Source organism: Arachis ipaensis, chromosome B4, assembly GCF_059453495.1.
Source record: "Arachis ipaensis isolate K30076 ecotype BB chromosome B4, ASM5945349v1, whole genome shotgun sequence".
Taxonomy (NCBI): Eukaryota; Viridiplantae; Streptophyta; class Magnoliopsida; order Fabales; family Fabaceae; genus Arachis; species Arachis ipaensis.
In genome coordinates this window covers 131,088,466-131,107,280 of record NC_142439.1, presented here as the reverse complement: position 1 = coordinate 131,107,280, position 18,815 = coordinate 131,088,466, and the positions used below count along the sequence as shown (strand labels likewise).

Here is an 18,815-nt window from a genome sequence, read left to right as displayed (position 1 = left end):
TGCCATTGGATCAAACAACTTTGAGCTTAAGCCTCAATTAGTTTCTCTAATGCAACATAATTGCAAGTTTCATGGACTTCCATTGGAAGATCCTCATTAGTTCTTAGCTGAATTCTTGCAAATATGTGACACTGTCAAGACCAATGGGGTTGATCCCTTGGTCTACAAGCTTATGCTTTTTTCCTTTGCTGTAAGAGACAGAGCTAGAATATGTTTGGATTCACAACCTAAAGAAAGCTTGAACTCTTGGGAAAAGCTAGTCAATGCCTTCTTAGCAAAATTCTTTCCACCTCAAAAATTGAGCAAGCTTAGAGTGGAAGTCCAAACCTTCAGACAGAAGGAAGGTGAATCCCTCTATGAAGTCTGGGAAAGATACAAGTAATTGATCAGAAGGTGTCCTTCTTACATGCTTTCAGAATGGAGCATCATAGGTATTTTCTATGATGATCTATCTGAACTGTCCAAGATGTCATTGGACAGCTCTGCTGAAGGATCTCTTCATCTGAAGAAGACGCCTGCAGAAGCTCAGGAACTCATTGAAATGGTTGCAAATAACCAATTCATGTACACTTCTGAAAGGAATCCTGTGAATAATGGGACAAATCAGAAGAAAGGAGTTCTTGAGATTGATACTCTGAATGCCATATTGGCTCAGAACAAAATATTGACTCAACAAGTTAATATGATTTCTCAAAGTCTGTCTAGAATCCAAGCAGCAACAGGCAGTACCAAAGAAGCTTCATCTGAAGAAGAAGCTTATGATCTTAAGAACCCAGCAATGGAAGAGGTGAATTACATGGGAGAATCCTATGGAAATACCTATAATCCTTCATGGAGAAATCATCCAAACCTCTCTTGGAAGGATCAACAGAGGCTTCAACAACAATAATGGTGGAAGAAATAGGTTTAGCAATAGCAAGCATTTTCCATCATCTTCTCAGCAACAGACAGAGAATTCTAAGAGTCATTTTGACTTAGCAACCATAGTCTCTGATCTAATTAAAACCACTTAAAGTTTCATGACTGAAATAAGGTCCTCCATTAGAAATTTGGAGGCACAAGTGGGTCAGCTAAGTAAGAAAGTTACTGAACTCCCTCCTAGTACTCTTCCAAGCAATACAGAAAAGAATCCAAAAGGAGAGTGCAAGACCATCACCATAACCCACACGGCCGAACCTGGAGAGAAGGAAGAGGCAATGATCTCCACTGAGGAAGACCTCAATGGACGTCCACTAGCCTCCATGGAGTTCTCCGATGAGGAACCATGGGAATCTGAGGCTCATACAGAGACCATTGGATTCCATTGAATTTACTTTTGCCATTCATGAGCTCTGATGAGTATTATTCCTCTGAAGAGGATGAAGATGTTACTGAAGAGCAAGTTGCTATGTACCTTGGAGCAATCATGAAGCTAAATGCCAAGTTATTTGGTAATGAGACTTGGGAGGATGAACCCCCATTGCTCATCAAAGAACTGGATGACTTGACTAGGCAAAGATTACCTCTGAAGAGACAAGATCCTGGAAAGTTCTCAATACCTTGTACCATAGGCACCATGACCTTTGAAAAGGCTCTGTGTGACCTAGGGTCAAGCATAAACCTCATGCCTCTCTCTGTAATGAAGAAACTAGGAATTTTTGAGGTTCAAGCTGCAAAAATCTCATTAGAGATGGCAGACAATTCAAGGAAACAAGCTTATGGACTTGTAGAGGATGTCTTGGTAAAGGTTGAAGACCATTACATCCCTGCTGATTTCATAATCCTAGAGACTAGGAAGTATATGGATGAATCTATCATCCTTGGCAGACCCTTCTTAGCCACAGCAAAAGCTGTGATTGATGTTGACAGAGGAGAATTGGTCCTTCAAGTGAATGAGGACTCCCTTGTGTTTAAAGCTCAAGGATCTCCCTCTGTAATCATGGAGAAGAAGCATGAAAAGCTTCTCTCAATACAGAGTCAAACAAAATTCCCACATTCAAACTCTAAGTTTGGTGTTAAGAGGCCATCATCATGCTCTGAATATCTGTGAGGCTCCATGAGAGCCCACTATTAAGCTACTAACATTAAAGAAGCGCTTGTTGGGAGGCAACACAATTTTTACTTATCTATGTTAAATTTCTATTTTCCATTGTTATTTTATGTTTTCTGTATGTTGATGATCATGTGAAGTCACAAAAACAACTGAAAAAGCAAAAACAGAATGAAAAATAGTATTAAAAATAGACCACCCTGGAGGAGAAACTTACTGGCATTTAAACGCCAATAAGGGTAGCAGAATGGGCGTTAAACGCCCAGTCTGGCACCATTCTGGGCGTTTAACGCCAGAAAGGGGCACAGAGCTAGCGTTTAACGCCAGAAAAGGGCAAGAAGCTGGCGTTAAATGCCAGAAATGGGCAGCAACCTGGCGTTTATCGCCAAGATTGGCAGAGAAGGGCGTTTTGTACGCCACTTGGTGCAGGGATGAAAAATCCTTGACACCTCAGGATCTGTGGACCCCACAGGATCCCCACCTACCCCACCTCTCTCTCTCTCTCTTCTTCATCCATTCACCAATCACCTCAATAACTCTTTCTCAAAAACCCCTCACCTATCAAATCCTACCCTCTTCTCCATAAACCCTTCACCAATCCACATCCATCCATCATAAAATCCCACCTACCTCACCATTCAAATTCAAACCACTTTTCCTCCCAAATCCACCCTATATGGCCGAACCCTAACCCTCTCTCCACCCCTATATAAACCCATCTTCACTCTTTCATTTTCACACAACATAAACACTACTTCTCCCCCTTGGCCGAAACACCAACCCACCTCCATCTCCTCCATTTCTTCTTCTTCTACTCTCTTCTTTCTTCTTTTGCTCGAGGACGAGCAAATCTTCTAAGTTTGGTGTGGTAAAAGCATTAATTTTTGTTTTTCCATATCCATTTTTGGCACCAAAGGCCGGAGAAACCTCTAGAAAGAGAAAAGGGAAGGCAAAAGCTTCCACCTCCGAGTCATGGGAGATGAAGAGATTCATCTCAAAGGTGCATCAAGACCACTTCTATGAAGTTGTGGCCAAGAAAAAAGGGATCCCCGAGGTCCCTTTTAAACTCAAAAAGGGTGAATATCCGGAGATCCAACATGAGATTCGAAGAAGAGGTTGGGAAGTTCTCACCAACCCCATTCAACAAGTCAAAATCTTAATGGTTCAAGAGTTCTATGCTAATGCATGGATCACCAAAAACCATGATCAAAGTGTGAACCCGGACCCTAAGAATTGGCTTACAATGGTCCGAGGGAAATACTTAGATTTCAGTCCGAAAAATGTAAGGTTGGCATTTAACTTGCCCATGATGCAAGGAGATACACACCCCTACACTAGAAGGGTCAACTTTAATCAAAGGTTGAACCAAGTCCTCATAGACATTTGTGAAGAGGGCGCTCAATGGAAGAGAGATTCAAGAGGGAAGCTGGTTCAACTAAGAAGGCATGACCTCAAGCCCGTGGCTAGGGGATGGTTGGAGTTCATCCAACGCTCAATCATTCCCACTAGCAACCGGTCTGAAGTTACTATAGACCGGGCTATCATGATCCATAGCATCATGGTTGGAGAGGAGGTAGAAGTTAATGAGGTTATATCCCTAGAACTTTACAAGATAGCGGACAAGTCCTCTACTTTGGCAAGGTTAGCCTTCCCTCATCTCATTTGTCATCTCTGTAATTCAGCTGGAATTGACATAGAGGAAGACATCCTCATTGATGAGCACAAGCCCATCACTAAGAAAAGGATGGAGCAAACAAGAGATCCCACTCATGGACAAGAGCATGAGGAAATTTCTCATCATGAAATCCCTAAGATACCTCAAGGGATGCATTTTCCTCCACAAAACTATTGGGAGCAAATCAACACCTCCCTAGGAGAATTAAGTTCCAATATGGGACAACTAAGGGTGGAGCACCAAGAGCATTCCATCCTCCTCCATGAAATTTGAGAAGACCAAAGAGTTATGAGAGAGGAGCAACAAAGGCAAGGAAGAGATATTGAGGAGCTCAAGCACTCAATAAGATCTTCAAGAGGAAGAACAAGCCGCCATCACTAAGGTGGACCCGTTCTTTAATTTCCTTGTTCTTTATTTTCTATTTTTCGAAAATTATGCTTTATGTTTTTTTATATTTGTGTCTTTATCACATGATCATTAGTGTCTAAGTGTCTATGCCTTAAAGCTATGAAAATGAGTCCATCACCTTTCTTAAATAAAAAATGTTTTTAATTGAAAAAGAAAAAGAAGTACATGAATTTCGAATTTTAAAACAGTTTAATTATTTTGATGTGGTGGCAATACTTTTGTTTTTCTGAATGAATGCTTGAACAGTGCATATTTTTTTGAATTTATTGTTCATGAATGTTAAAATTGTTGGCTCTTGAAAGAATGATGGAAAAGGAGAAATGTTATTTGATAATCTGAAAAATCATAAAATTGATTCTTGAAGCAAGAAAAAGCAGTGAAAAGCTTGCAAAAAAAAAAAAGAAGAGAGAGAAAAAGCAAGCAAAAAAGCCAATAGCCCTTAAAACCAAAAGGCAAGGGTAAAATAAAAGGGATCCAAGGCTTTGAGCATCAGTGGATAGGAAGGCCCACAGGAATAAAATCCTGGCCTAAGCGGCTAAACCAAGTTGTCCCTAACCATGTGCTTGTGGTCCAAAAGCAAAAAGAGTGTGCTTAAGAGTTCTAGACACCTCTAATTGGGGACTCTAGCAAAGCTGAGTCACAATCTGAAAAGGTTCACCCAGTTATATGTCTGTGGCATTTATGTATCCGGTGGTAATACTGGAAAAAAAGATGCTTAGGGCCACGGCCAAGACTCATAAAGTAGCTGTATTCAAGAATCAACATACTTAACTAGGAGAATCAATAACACTATCTGGATTCTGAGTTCCTATAGAAGCCAATCATTCTGAACTTTAAGGGATAAAGTGAGATGCCAAAACTGTTCAGAAGCAAAAAGCTAATAGCCCCGCTCATCTAATTAAGACTGATCTTCATAGATGTTTTTAGAATTCATTGTATATTCTATTCTTTTTATCCTATTTGATTTTCAGTTGCTTGGGGACAAGCAACAATTTAAGTTTGGTGTTGTGATGAGCAGATAATTTATACGCTTTTTGGCATTATTTTTAGTATGTTTTTAGTATATTTTAGTTAGTTTTTATCATATTTTTATTAGTTTTTAAATAAAAATCACATTTCTGAACTTTACTATGAGTTTGTGTATTTTTCTGTGATTTCAGGTATTTTCTTGCTGAAATTGAGGGACCTGAGCAAAAATCTGATTCAGAGGCTGAAAAAGGACTGCAGATGCTGTTAGATTCTGACCTCCCTGCACTCGAAGTGGATTTTCTGGAGCTACAGAAGCCCAATTGGCGCGCTCTCAATTGCTTTGGAAATTAGACATCTTGGGCTTTCTATCAATATATAATAGTCCATACTTTGCCCAAGATTTGATGGCCCAAACCGGCGTTCCAAGTCAGCATAGGAATTCTAGCGTCAAAACGCCAGAACTGGCATAAAAGCTGGAGTTAAACGCCTAAACTGGCACAAAAGCTGACGTTTAAATCCAAGAAAAGTCTCTACATATAAAAGCTTCAATGCTCAGCCCAAGCATACACCAAGTGGGCTCGGAAGTGGATTTCTGCATCAATTACTCATTTCTATAAACCCTAGGCTACTAGTTCTCTATAAATAGGATCTTTTGCTATTGTATTTTCATCTTTTAATCATACTTGGATACACTTGATCATACTTTCATAGTCCTTTTCATGTTTGGGGGCTGGCCTCACGGCCATCCCTAGACCCTGTACTTATGTATTTTCAACAGTAGAGTTTCTACACACCATAGATTAAGGTGTGGAGCTCTGCTGTTCTTCATGAATTAATACAATTACTATTGTTTTTCTATTTAATTCACGCCTACTTCTTCTCTAAGATATTCATTCGTTCTTCAACTTGATGAATGTGATGATCTGTGACACTCATCATCATTCTCACCTATGAACATGTACCTGACAACCACCTCTGTTCTACTAGAAATGGCTTGAATGCGTATCTCTTGGGTTTCTAATATAAGATTGGAACTTTCGTGGTATAGGCTAGAATTATTGGCGGTCATTATTGAGATCCGGAAAGTCTAAATCTTGTCTGTGGTATTCCGAGTAGGATCTGGGAAGGGATAACTGTGACGAGCTTCAAACTCGCGATTGTTGGGCGTGTGACAGACGCAAAAGGATCAATGGATCCTATTCCAACATGATCGAGAACCGACAGATGATTAGCCGTGCGGCGACAGCGCATTTGGAATATTTTCACTGAGAGGACGGGAAGTAGCCATTGACAACGGTGATTCCCAACATAAAGCTTGCCATGGAAGGGAGTATGAATGATTGGAAGAAGGCAATAGAAAAGTAGAGGTTCAAGAGGAACAAAGCATCTTCATACGCTTATCTGAAATTCCTACTAATGAATTACATAAGTATCTCTATCTCTATCTCTATCTTTATTTTATGTTTATCTTTTAATTATCACTTCTCTATAACCATTTGAATCCGCCTGACTGAGAATTATAAGATGACCATAGCTTGCTTCAAGCTGACAGTCTCCGTGGGATCGACCCTTACTCACGTAAGGTATTACTTGGACGACCCAGTGCACTTGCTGGTTAGTTGTGCGGAATTGTGACAAAGTGTGATTCACGTTTGAGAGCTCCAAGTCTTTGGCGTCATTGTTGATGATCACAATTTCGTGTTTCTTCTTGACGTGTTTGTTTGTAGAATGTTGTTGCTTTTTGCCTTTGTGTTTGTTTACTTCCTGCTTTGGTCGAAGTGACCTTTTGAGGCTAGCCTTTGTTCAGCTATTCTTTTTAGTGTTCTCATAGAACACTTGTGACTTGATTTTGGTGAGGTCCTGGCTTTCTTTGGGTCGAGCTGTGTCCCTTCTAGCGCACGCCTTCTGTTGGTTGACTTCATTCGTTAAATCTTTCGTGTTGTTTTCTAGTAATCCAATTTTAGTTGGACCTCGCCGGGTCTCTTTTTATGGATTTACTTTTTACTAACTCTGTCTGTTGCTTTTGATCGGTTTGGGCCGACTTCTTCATGTTGGTCCCTTCTTAGTTATTTCTAGTAATCCACTTTTGATAAGGGCTGATCAGGCCTCTTTTTGTGGATTACTTTTTATAACTTTGTCGCTTTGATCAGTCGGGTCCGACTTCTTCATGTCGGTTGATGTGTGAGGATCTTTCCTATCTTTTCCTAGTGAATTTGCATTTAAATTGTTAAGTTTAATTAAGAATTAATTATCTTTTAGCCATTATGGATGCTACTTTGAGTCTTGTGCAATTCTGTTTATTTTAGGTAGCATTTGGTTGGATTTGATGGAGCTTCCGCAAAAAAAGAGAAAAAGGCTATATAGGGCAGGAACAGCTTAGAAGGATGGAGAGGAAGCTTGCACAAATGGAATCAGCACAAGAATCAAAGGAGATAATAGTAAGAAGCGACGCGTGCGCGTGCCTGACGCGTGCGCGTGATTTGGAGTTTTCCATGGCGACGCGTGTGTGTAACTGACGCGTACGCGTGAAAAGCGAAGTTGCACAGTGACGCGTGCGCGTACCTGACGCGTGCGCGCGTGACACGCGAAGATGATCATCGATGCGTGCGCGTGACTGACGCGTACGCGTGACATGCGCCACGTGCAGAAAATGCAGAAAACGCTGGGGGCGATTTCAGGCCGAGTTTCGACCCAGTTTTTGGCCCAGAAACACAGACTAGAGCCAGGAGATAGTAGAAACTCAAGGGAGATTCACACAAGAATGGTTATGCCCACTCCAAGTTAGGCGTGGACCCTACGAAGCAAGTGATCCCCATCCATCAATTGAAGACGTGCTGATTGCTATAATTAAATCTGATTTAAACTTTAATTTTTATTTTTAAAATAGGAAAATATATTATTCTTAGTTTTAGAAGATAGATTTTAAATTAATTAGGATTAGATATAAAAGGATTTTCAATTAGTTAACTTTTGATGGGACCTCAGCCAAAATACATTTTATCAGAATCCTTATTTTCTCTCTGAACCATGAGCAACTAAACCTCCACTGTTAAAGTTAAGAGCTCTGTCTATTGTATGGATTGATACTATTATTTTTCTATTTTAATTCATGTTTTAATTTATATTTCAAGAATTGTTTTCGTTCTTTATTTTATGAATTTGGGTGGAACGAAAGTATGACCCTCTTTCTAATTGAGTTCTTGTATAACTTGGAAAAGCTCTTTACTTGAACAACAGCTTGAAAACAACTTCTCCTAAATTTCTAGTTTATCTGAATTTAACGGGATATATGACATATAATCCTTTTATATTTTGGTAATTAGAGTTTCTGTGGCACATAAACTAGAATTGAACTTCACCCTCTAATTGGAATTAATTGACTAAGGAATTGGTGGTTGATGAATTTTAGAGGAGACTAGGAAGGTCTAAGGAATTAGGGTCTAGTCACATATAGTTTGCCATGAATTAAATCTTACATGATTAGAATAAATTAATAAGAAAAGTCAATCCAGAAAATAGATAACTCTGAAACCTTAACTATTTTCTCCATATTTTATTCCCAACTTATTTAATTGCCTGTCTTCAGTTTAATGCTTTTTGAACTCTCAAACACTACTTTCTGTTTGCCTAACTAAGTAAATTAATTAACCATTGTTGCTTAGTCCTTCAATCCTCATGGGATCGACCCTCACTCACCTGAGGTTTTACTTGGTACGACCCGGTGCACTTGCCGGTTAGTTTGTAGTTATAAATTCCGCACCATCAGTCTGTCCCAAGTTATTTTTAGCAATCTATTTTTTCTCAGACCGCGTCAGGCCTCTTTCTATGGATCACTTTTTTTTATAACTTTTTTGTCGCTTTGGTCGATTGGTCCGACTTCTTCATGTCGGTCCTTCTCAAGTTATTTCTAGTAATCCATTTTAGTCAGAGCTGGCCAGGCCTCAGCTTATGGATTACTTTTTATAACTTTGTCGATTTTGTCGCGATCGGACGGTGAATTTGATCTTCACCTTGCCGACCTGTAGCTTTGTCTTTGATCGAGCAGTGAATTTGGTTTTCATTTTTTGCCAATCTTTGTCGAAATTCGGACGATGAATTTGATTTTCATCGTGGTCGGGCGGTGAATTTGTTTTCACCTTGCCGACTTATAGAGAGTCTTTGTAGCAAAAATCTGAAAAGTTTTATTCAAATAGAAAGTGGACATACAGGAGAAATATATATATGTGAGATTTTACCCCCTTAAGTTAGGCAGTTTTACAGATCTTGGCTTGGTGCCTCATTAAAAAACCTTTTTAGGAAAAAGAGTGCACCTTTGGCCTAAGATCCTTTATTACTTCCTAACTGTAATACCTTCTTAGGTTGCAGGCGTGCCATGACCTTGGTAGCTCTCGCCCCTCGAGTTCAGACACCCTGTAGTAGCCTTTTCCCAATACCTCTGTGACTCGGTAGGGTCCTTTCCAGTTAGCTGCCAGTTTTCCCTCTCCAGGTCGACTCGTTCCGATATCATTTCGGATTAGGATGAGGTCGTTGTTGGCAAAACTTCGCTGTACTACCTTTTGATTGTACCTTGAGGCCATTTGACGTTTTAACGCATCCTCCCTAATCCGAGCTCTTTCCCGTATTTCTGGAAGTAAGTCGAGCTCTTCCTTTTGAAGTTGGGGGTTGGCCTCTTCACTGTAGAAGATCGTTCTGGGGGACCCTTCTTCTACTTTCAGTGGGATCATTGCCTCCATTCCGTAAGCTAGTCGGAAGGGTGATTCCCTCATCGTGGAGTGTGGAGTTGTCCGATATGCCCATAGGACTTGTGGGAGTTCTTCATCCCAGGCTCCCTTTGCATCCTGTAATCTCCGTTTTACCCCGGCTAATATGACTTTATTGGCGGCTTCTGCCTGTCCATTAGCTTGGGGGTGTTCTACGAAAGTGAATTGGTGCTTTATTTTCAAGTCGGCCACCAATTTTCTAAAGCCTGCGTTTGTGAATTGGGTGCCATTATCTGTGGTAATAGAGTAAGGAACCCCAAACCTTGTGACAATATTTCTATATAGGAATTTTCGACTTCTTTGAGTAGTGGCGTTAGCTAGGGGCTCTGCCTCAATCCACTTTTTGAAATAGTCTACCCCTATGATAAGGAACTTGACCTGTCCTGATCCTTGAGGGAAGGGCCCAAGGAGGTCGAGTCCCCATTTTGAAAATGGCCAGAGTGAGGTTACGCTGATGAGTTCCTCTGGTGGGGCGATGTGGAAATTGGCATGTTTCTGACATGGTGGACATATCTTTACGAACTCTGTTGCTTCTTTTTGCAAAGTTGGCCAATAGAATCCTGCTCGGAGTACTTTTTTGGTGAGAGCTCGTGCTCTGAGATGGTTGCCACAGATGCCACTGTGCACTTCTTCTAAAACTTCCTTTGTGTTGGAAGTCGGCACACATTTTAACAGTGATGTTGAAATCCCTCTCTTGTATAGAGTATTGGTTATGATGGTGTAGTATTGTGCCTCCCGTTTTAACCTCTTCACCTCTTTCTTATCTGTAGGGAGTGTTTCTGTTTTGAGGTAGTTAATTATGGGAGTCATCCATCCTTGATCCAGGCCTGTTATGACTAGGACCTTTTCTTCTTCCGAGATTGATGGGTTCTGTAGTATTTTTTGGATGAGGCTTCTATTGTTGCCTCTGGTTTGGTGTTGGCTAGCTTTGAGAGTGTATCAGCTCGAGCATTCTATTTCCGAGGTATGTGGCGGACCTCATATTTCCTGAGTTGTCCGAGCTGTTCGCTGGTTTTGTCCAAGTACTTTTTCATGGTGGGATCCTTGGCTTGGTAGCTCCCTGCTATTTGTGAGGTGACTACTTGTGAGTCGCTGAAGATGATAAGATTTTGAGTTCCAACTTCCTTAGCCAGTTTCAAACCAGCTAGTAGTGCCTCATATTCGGCCTGGTTGTTTGAAGCAGGGAACCCGAATTTGAGGGAAAGTTCGATTTGAGTTCCCTGATCACTTTCTATTATCACGCCTGCGCCACTTCCAGTTTTGTTTGAAGAGCCGTCTACGTAGAGATTCCATTCTATGGGAGTTCTCGGAGTGTCAGTGTACTCAGCAATGAAGTCGGCCAAATATTGGGACTTGATGGCCGTTCGAGTTTCGTATTGAAGATCGAACTCAGATAGCTCGACTGCCCATTGTAGAATTTTTCCCGCTAAGTCTGTCTTCTGGAGAGTGCCTTTCATGGCTGATTAGTCCGAACCTTGATGGTGTGAGCTTGAAAGTAGGGGCAAAGTCGTCAGGAAGTTAGTATAAGGGCATAGGCGAACTTCTCTATCTTTTGATAGTTCAGTTCTACCCCTTGTAGAGCTTTGCTGACAAAGTAGATGGGTTGTTGCCATTCCCGTCTTCTCTAACTAGAGTTGAGGCTATTGCCTGATTTTCTACTGCGAGGTATAATACAAGTGGTTCTCCTTCCCGTGGTTGAGTTAGAATAGGTGGTTGTCCCAGGAACCATTTGAAATCCTGGAAAGCCTTCTCGCACTCCGTTGTCCATTTGAACCTCTTTCCTTTCTTTAAAGTGGCGTAGAAGGGGAGAGATCTTATGGCCGATCCGGCTAGAAATCTGGACAAGGCTGCCAGTCTTCCGTTGAGTTGTTGTACCTCTTTGACGCAGGTCGAACTTTTCATGTCGAGTATTGCCTGACATTTTATCCAGGTTTTCCTCAATTCCTCTTTGTGTGAGTATGAAGCCCAAGAACTTACCAGCTTCTACTGCAAAGGTACATTTTGCTGGATTGAGTTGCATACCGTGCTTTCTTATGGTGTCGAACACTTTGGTGAGGTCGGATAGTAGCGATTCTTCACTCTGTGTTTTTACCAACATGTCATCTACATATACCTCCATGAGTTTCTCGATATGGTCTGCGAAGACTTTGTTCATTAATCTTTGGTAAGTAGCTCCTGCGTTTTTGAGTCCGAATAGCATGATGACATAACAATAGTTTGCTTTTGGAGTTAGGAATGAGGTTTTTTCCTGATCGGGTGGATACATTGGAATTTGATTGTATCCTGAATAAGCATCCATGAACGAGAGGTACTTGTATCCGGAGGAGGCATCCACTAGAGTGTCGATATTTGGGAGTGGATAGGGATCTTTTGGGCAAGCTTTATTGAGATCGGTGTAATCAGTGCACATCCGTCATTTCCCATTTGACTTTTTCACCAAGACAACATTGGCTAGCCATAGGGGGTACTTGACTTCTCTTATGAATCCTGCCTCTAGTAGAGCTTGTACCTATTCTTCCACAGCTTGAAATCTTTTTGGTCTGAGCTTTCTACGCTTCTGCTGTACTGGCCGAGATCCTGGGTATACTGCCAGTTTATGGTACATTAGCTTGCGGTCTATGCCCGGCATGTCTGCAGCCCTCCATGCGAATAGGTCGACATTATCCCTTAGGAATTGTATCAAGGGTTTCTTTACCTCTTTCTTTAGGGTTGCCCCAATATTTGTTGTTTTGTCCGGGGTGTCTCCGATCTGGACTTCTTCGATTTTACCCTCGGGTTGTGGGCGAAGTTCTTCCTGACCTCGAACTCCCCCGAGTTCGATGGTGTGGATTTCTTCCCCTTTGCCTATGAGGTTCAGACTTTCATTGTAACAGTGACGCGCTATTTTCTAATCTCCTTTTATCGTAGCAATCCCTTCTGGAGTTGGAAATTTCATGCATAGATGTGGAGTTGAAACTACTGCTGTGAGCTGATTCAGTATTGCCCGACCTATCAGGGCATTGTAGGCTGAGCTTACGTCGATTACAATGTAGTCTATGTTGAGTGTCCTTGATCGAGTTCCTTTTCCGAAGGTTGTGTGTAGTGAGATGTATCCAAGCAGTTGGATTGGAGTGTCTCCTAGTCCAAACAAGCTGTTCGGATATGCTCTAAGTTCTTTCTCCTGCAGGCCGAGTTTATCAAAGGTAGGTTTAAACAAGATATCCGCCGATCTTCCTTGGTCCACCAGTGTGCGGTGGAGATTTGCATTGGCCAATATGATAGTGATGACCATAGGATCGTCATGTCCCGGGATGATGCCTGCCGGGTCTTCTTGGGTGAAAGTAATTGTAGGGAGGTCGGGTGATCCTTCTCCTCCCTCGACATGATATATTTCTTTGAGGTGCCTTTTGTGAGATGATTTTGAGATCCCCCCTCCTATGAATCATCCGTTTATCATGTGAACGTGTCTCTCTGGGGTGTGAGGTGGTCGTTCTCTTTGCCCGACCTCTTCGTCCTTTCTTCTTTTTCGAGGCTCATCCGATTTGTTGGCTAAATACCAATCTAGTCGTCCTTCTCTTACCAATTTCTCAATAACATTTTTCAAGTCAAAGCACTCATTGGTAGGATGTCTGTAGATTCAGTGATATTCACAGTATTCTGTCCAATTTTCTCCTCCTTTCTTGCTTTTGAGTGGACGGGGTGGTGGTATCTTTTCAGTATGGCATACTTCTCGGTAAACATTCACAAGAGACACCCGGAGATGGGTATAGTTGTTGTATTTTTTAGGCTTCTCGCCGTATTGATCTTCTTTTTTCTTGGACTCTTTCTCCTTATCCCGGGAGGAGTAAGAGAATCCGGATTTTGAGGTCTCTCCTAGCCGAGAGTTTTTCTCCATGTTGATGTACTTCTCAACTCGTTCCTGCACTTCATTCAGAGATGTTGGATGTTTCTTTGATATGGAGTGACTAAAAGGTCCTTCTCGCAGGCCGTTGATGAGACCCATAATGGCTGCTTCCGTTGGTAGGCTTTGTATGTCCAGGCATGCTTTGTTGAACCTCTCCATGTAGCTGCAAAGACTCTCTCGATCTCCTTGCTTGATTCCTAATAGGCTTGGGATGTGTTTGGCTTTGTCCTTCTGGATGGAAAATCGGGCAAAAAATTTCTTGGCCAGGTCGTCAAAACTTGTGATGGATCTGGGGGGAAAAGTGTCGAACCACTTAATTGCTGTCTTTGTTAGTGTTGTTGGGAAGGCTTTGCATCGAATAGCATCCGAGGCATCGGTGAGATATATTCTGCTTCTAAAATTGCTGAGATGATGGCTTGGATCTGATGTGCCGTCGTACGGGGTCATGTCGGGAGCTTTGAAGTCCTTTGGGACTTTGGCTTTCATGATCTCTTTGGTTAATGGGTCTTGATCCTTGTGGGGGCTATCTTCATGACTGGATCGGGTAGTCTTGGTTTTGAGATCGGCTTCAAGCTTTAGGAGCTTGTCCTCTAACTCTCGGCGTTGCTTAGTTTCCCTTCGTAGGTCCCTCTTGGCTTCCCGTTGATGCTCGGCCTCTTTTTCGAGCTGTTTGAGACGATCTTGTTGAGCTTGAAGCGCTTCCATGATTCCTGTGCTTGGCAAATTCTTGTCTTTGTTTGGCTGAGAAGTATCGTTTGGTGTGATGTCGCGTTCTTATGCGGCGTTCTGTTCTCTAAATCAGAATTGTGGTCATTGTCAAGGTTGTCTGCCATGATGATGGGATGACTTCCAGGTTCTCCGACAATAGCGCCAATGTTCCGAGGGTTACCTGAAACTGTAGGTCGATCTCGGACGAGATCTTCTATGCTGGTCGGCGCGGTTGTGTCCGACTTGATGATAGTGGCTGGAGCCGCCGTGCCCGACTTGTTGGACTTGGTGGTGGTGCTGATCTTTCGTTACCGGAGGGTGGTGGTACCTGCAAGGGACTCCGATGTTTAAGTTAGCAAGGGTATTAACCAGGTTTTTAGTAGAATCAGAGTATGAGTTATACCTGGGTGCTCCAATGTATTTATAATGTTGTAGAGTGATCTTTTCTGGAGATAAGATAGCTATCTTATCTTATCTTTGAGTGGAGTTACCTTATCTTTAAGGGAACCGTCCTTATCTTTCTAGGCTTGGGCTGCCTTTGGACTTGGGTCGTGTTCCTCTGTTTGGGCCCTTTTTGGGCTTCTCCTGGTGATTTGGCCGAACTCTTTAAGAGGAGGTCGGGTAATCCTGACCTGAAGAGGTCGTTCGACTTGTCGTCAATCAGCCCGGGTCATACAGCTCGACCCAGGGCATGAACAACTACTTTCTAGTTTTTAATAGTTATGTTTTTGGTATTTCATTACATTGCGCTTTGTTTAGTTTGCATATATATATATATATATATCTTAGCTTGCTTATAGCCTTATGGTAGTAAATATTTGCATGTTGCCTAGTATAGGAAATAAGTTGGTAAAAACAACAAAAGAATTTTTAAGAAATCTCTTTTAGGGCGTTCCATTGATTAGATTTGAAAACTTATTTTTCAACTTGCTTGAAGTATTTTTATGGAACATAGAAAAGAGTTTGAACAAAACACCTAGTGAGATTTGAGCTTTATTGGATGGTTGCACATTTTCAACCACAAATTTTATTCTTGTGTGCTATACTCCTTTATGATTGTGATCTTGGATTTGCTTGAATCTTTATGTCCTCTATTTGATGTTTTGAATGCACTTAGTATGATTAAGGCCATTTTTGAAATTAAAACCCACTAACCCACATGGCCATACCCTTACATCTACCTTTGTAACCCACTTTTGAGCCTTTTAATTCCTTTTTATTCTAATTGTAAGCACAAAATCATTAATGTCCATAAATTATATCTTTGATTAGTTTAGGTTGAGGAGTGTATGTTACTCAAGTGTGGGGAGAATTTGTGAAGAAATATTGGTAGAAAGTTGCTTTGGGTGTTCATTTAAAAATTTTGAAAAATTTGGTAAACACTCATGCATTCATTACTTAAAACATATGCATCTCTTTTTAATGATAAAAGAAAAAAAATGTTGGTCTATGTGCTTTTGTTAGTTTAAAAAAAGAGAGAAAAGAAAAGAAAAGAAAAGAAAAAAATGAATGATAATAATAAGGCTACATAAAGAATGCATATGTAGTTGAATTAGAAAGAAGATGCATGAGTGAATGTGAGAAAGGAAAAGAATGGGAAGTTAGGTTGTTTTCTTTGGTGTAAATAGATTGATATAGGATTAGGTGGGATACTTGAGCTAATCAAAGATCCAATCTACTAGTCCACTTAACTATATTAATCCTACCTTTATCCTAACCCTGTTACAACCCTCTAAAGACCTCGTGATATTTGCATTTATGAATCAAGTATTTGTTGATTGTTAGATGACTAGCAAATTATAGAAAAATATGATTAAAGGAGAATTGAGTGATTAAGCCCTAAACATTGAGCGATTAGAGCGTATATACATCCGGTGAGGGGTTCAATTGCTCTATTCTATGTTTCCATCTTTTATCTTGGTTTTCTTTCAAGTTGTGGAATTAATTTTAAAAACTTCAAGTCAAATCTTTGGACATTGATTATCTTCATTGATTCCTTACCTTAGTCCTAAGGATTACTTTGGATTGATTGAAATTCTATTGTTTGTTTGCCAATTTCGGTAGAGACCTTAGTGTAGATATGAGTAGGTAATATCTAGTATAGTTGTATGCATGTAGGTAGTTGCATGCCCTTTTCCCTTCTCTTTTGATTGTGATTAGCATGAGGACATACTATTATTTAAGTGTGAGGAAATTGATGAATACACATTTGACGATAAATTGTGGATTGAATTGAGTGGATTTCATCATATAAACCCACATTTATTCACCTAAATAGCATACTTTTGTGTTTTCTCTCTAAATTATGCCTAATCTTGAAAACATACTATTTTGCGCTTAATTTAATCAATTTTATTCCACTTTCATTTCATTCGATGCCTTGATATTTTTGATGAGTGATTTCAGGTGTAATAGGTAGGAATGGCTTGATAAGAGTGGAAGAGAAGCATGCAATTGGGAGAAAATATGAAGAAAACAAAGGAGGAGCACACAGTCAAGTGTGCATACGCACAACCTTCTGTGCATACGCACAAGTGCAGAAATTAGCAAGTGTGTGTACGCACAAATTCCTATGCGTACGCATAAGTGGAAAATTCAGCAAGTGTGCGTACACACACCTGTGCGTATGCACAAGTCCCAGCGCGTGACTTCATTAAAAAGTCACGTGGCTCATCTTTTGGGAGGCTTTTTGGCTCATTTCTGAAGTTGCTGAAGCATATAAGGAAGGGCTAGCAACCATACAAGAGACCATACACTACACAACACACTTAGGCATATTTTTAGGTAGTTTTAGGGTAGTTTAACTTAGGTTTTCTCTCAATTTTTCTTAGGGCTTAGTTAGATTTTATACTACAAGTTTTTATTTTCCAATTTTGATATTGGATTCTAACTATTTTCATTGTAAGTATTTTCTTAATTTTCTCTTTTATTGCATTACTTGTTCTATACTTTCTTACATTTTAGTTCCCCTTTATCAATACATTTATGCTTTTGCAATTTTGATTTCTAGTTAGTGAATTTGATGATTGTTGGTTAATATATGTTTGTTTGAGTTACTCTTGTTAATTTTGATCATTTATTGCTCATAGTTTCAAGCATTTTTTTAATTTTGTCATGTTTTGTGAATATGCCTACCATGTGTTTGATAAAATTTCAATTTTAAATATGAGGTAGATTTTCACTCATTGGCTTGGGAAAATGAATTTAAGGAATACTAGAGTCATAATGTCCGACATTTAGTGATTATTCTTAGGTTGTTAGTTGTAATTATTTCCACTAACGCTAGCTTTTTACTAAGGTAATTAGTAAGTTAGCTAGAATTTGTGGATTAATAACAATTATACTCACTTGACTTACTCTTTGATGTTAAGGGTTTTCTAGGTGAGATTAGTCCATCATAATTATCATAGTTGTGGTTTTGGCAAGGAAGGGATTCCATAACTCATCCCAAGTCAAGGTTTCCATTTATGTTTTGAACCATAATTTCCATCATTTTAAAGCATTACTTGTCCATATTACATAAATAGTTCTTTTATTCCTTTATTAGTTTATTAATTACAATTTTAATTGTTCTTTTATTCCTTTAATTGTTTGCTTCATTATTGAAAACTCTGTTGATTTTCACAACCAAAATTGTTCGCTTGTGGTCACTAGTTCTTAGGGAAGACGACTCGAGGTTTAATTACTCTCGGTTATTTTTATTTGAATTAAACTTTGATTGAGAGGGTTACTTGTCGGTTTGGACTATGCTATCAACGAAGAAATTGTTTGCTAAATTTTCGAATCGTCGTTTCCCTTCCCATCAGTTCATGCACGGGGCTTTACGTCATCGTCGTCTTCTTATTCACATTCCTCCTCCTCCTCCTCCTCCTCCTCGTTCGCGTATTTTCTCCTCATTGTTATTCTTTTGTTGCTGCTGTTATTGCAGTAGAAGGGGAGAAGAAAGAGTTTTGAATTGCGTAGGATGAGTCCAAATGCACCTTAATTCACTCAGAAATAAACCGAAATTACATAAGGGATTGCGACACAATTAACTCAGAAATGAACCGAAATGACATAACAATTACGACCCAATTAACTTAAAAATGAACCGAAATTACATAATGATTGAGACACATAAACTCAGTTTGAAAACAAGCACACAAACAAGACTGTATCATGAACAAAAACACATCCAAAATTAATTTTGGATCAGACAATGTCATCAATATGTTTCTTCTTTTTTGTTTGATATTTTCTTCTTTTTTCTTAGTTTTATTCCTCTCAAAAGAGTAAATCAAGAAGAATTTTGAGAAAATGAAATAAGAAGGAGAAGATGAAGAAGAAAAAAAAACGAAAAAGAAGAACAAGAAGCAGTAGAAGACGAGGAGGAAGAGGAGAAAG

General features: G+C 40.0%; 1 non-coding gene across 1 annotated transcript; it reads right to left on the bottom strand.

Moving 5' to 3' along the window:
* Nucleotides 1-304: 304 nt before the first annotated feature.
* On the bottom strand, nucleotides 305-412 carry LOC148569240 (small nucleolar RNA R71). The gene has a single exon (XR_015882639.1). It is a non-coding gene; the product is annotated as a small nucleolar RNA R71 (small nucleolar RNA).
* Nucleotides 413-18,815: the final 18,403 nt, after the last annotated feature.